Source organism: Carlito syrichta, unplaced genomic scaffold, assembly GCF_000164805.1.
Source record: "Carlito syrichta isolate Samal-C Ts95f unplaced genomic scaffold, Tarsius_syrichta-2.0.1 Scaffold316807, whole genome shotgun sequence".
In the NCBI taxonomy this organism is placed as follows: domain Eukaryota; kingdom Metazoa; phylum Chordata; class Mammalia; order Primates; family Tarsiidae; genus Carlito; species Carlito syrichta.
The window spans coordinates 1-2,173 of record NW_007260903.1 but is presented as its reverse complement, the minus strand read 5'-3'; the positions used below and the strand labels follow the sequence as shown (position 1 = coordinate 2,173).

The 2,173-nt window shown below is 37.3% G+C and overlaps 1 pseudogene; it reads left to right on the top strand.

Moving 5' to 3' along the window:
* Positions 1-206: 206 nt before the first annotated feature.
* On the top strand, positions 207-1,997 carry LOC110594635 (annotated as a pseudogene).
* Positions 1,998-2,173: the final 176 nt, after the last annotated feature.

Below are 2,173 nucleotides of genomic sequence, written 5' to 3'. Positions count from 1 at the left end.
TAAACAAAACATTAGATTGTGAGTCTAATAATAGAAACCCAAAAATTTCTTATTTACCAAGAAAGTATGCAAGAACTGCTAACTCATGCCCCCATATATAACAATATGGCTTTCTTACTTTTAAAGGATAGAAGTAATCCATCGGTCTTAGGAGCCGACAAATTGGTGAACTCCAAATAAAAGTAATAAATTTATTCTCATCCTCCATGTTACTATCACTTATACTCTTAATTACCCCATTTATTATTACAACTGAAAAATATGAAATACATACATATCCTTACTACGTAAATAACTCTATTGCCTGTGCATTCATAACAAGCTTAATACCAATATTCATATCTTTATACATAAACCAAGAGACCCATTATTTCTAACTGACATTGAATGACTATTCAAACTATGAAATTTTGCCTAAGCTTCAAGATAGAGTATTTCTCCACAATTTTATACCAGTAGCCCTATTTGTCACATGATCCATCATAGAATTCTCAACATGATATATGCATTCAGACCCCCATATCAACCGCTTTTTAAAGTATTTATTAATTTTCCTCATCACCATATTAATCTTAGTTACCGCTAATAACCTATTCCAACTTTTTATTGGTTGAGAAGGAGTAGGTATTATATCCTTCCTCCTCATTGGATGATGATATGGACGAACAGATGCAAACACAGCAGCCCTACAAGCAATCCTTTATAATCATATTGGAGATATCGGCTTTATCTTAGCAATAGTATGATTCTTAACTTACTCCAACTCATGAGAGTTTCAACAAAATTTTATTACTACCCCCAACTCCAACACACTTCCCTTATTAGGTCTACTTCTAGCGGCTGCAGGAAAATCCGCACAATTTGGACTCCATCCATGACTTCCCTCTGCCACAGAAGGTCCAACCCCAGTCTCCGCTCTACTCCACTCAAGCACTATAGTAGTAGCCGGAGTGTTTCTACTAACCCGATTTTATCCCCTTCTAGAGACAAATAAGATAATTCAAACTATAACACTATGTCTAGGGGCCATTACGACCCTCTTCACGGCAATCTGTGCTTTAACACAAAACAACATTAAAAAAATCGTCGCATTCTCTACCTCTAGTCAACTGGGCCTTATAATAGTAACTATCGGAATTAATCAACCCCATCTAGCATTTCTCCATATCTGCACTCACGCCTTCTTTAAAGCCATACTCTTTATATGTTCAGGATCTATTATCCATAGCTTAAATGATGAACAAGACATTCGCAAAATAGGAGAATTACTTATAACTCTACCCTTCACTTCCTCCTCATTGCTTATTGGGAGCCTTGCTCTCACAGGCACCCCCTTTCTCACAGGCTTCTACTCTAAAGATCTAATCATCGAAACCGCCAATACCTCATACACCAACGCCGAGCCCTCTCTATCACACTACTTGCCACATCCTTAACAGCCGTTTACAGCACCCGCATCATCTTCTTTACACTCCTAGGCCAACCCCGTTTCCCAACTTCAACAAGCATCTACAAAAATAACCCCTTCTTAATCAACCCCATTAAACGCCTAGCCCTAGGTAGCATCTTCGCGGGTTTCCTCATCTCGCACTCCATTCCTCCCATAATAACTCCACAAATAACTATACCACTATATCTAAAACTCTCAGCACTTACTGTAACTATCATAGGATTTACACTAGCTATAGAACTCAATAACCTCACATATTTCCTTAAACTAAAATGCCCTACTCAACCCCTTCTATTCTCCAATTTACTAGGCTTTATTCCAATTACAACCCACCGCCTATATCCCCTTATAAATATATATATAAGCCAAAATACAGCATCCTCACTTCTAGACCTTCTCTGATTAGAAAAAACAATACCAAAAACTACAGCCATAGTCCATATGCATACATCCACCATCACCTCCAGTCAATCAGGTATAATTAAACTATACTTTTTATCCTTTCTCATTACTATGATACTTGGAACCCTTCTCATTATCTAAAACCCCGAGTAATCTCAAGCACAATAAAAATAGTAACAAATAAAGTTCAACCAGCAACCCCTATAAGCCAACTACCACCACTATATAAAGATGCCACGCCTACAGAATCTTCATGAAACAAACTAAATATATCACCTCCAAAAGCAACCCAATCCTCCAAACTCTTAAACCCAATGTTAT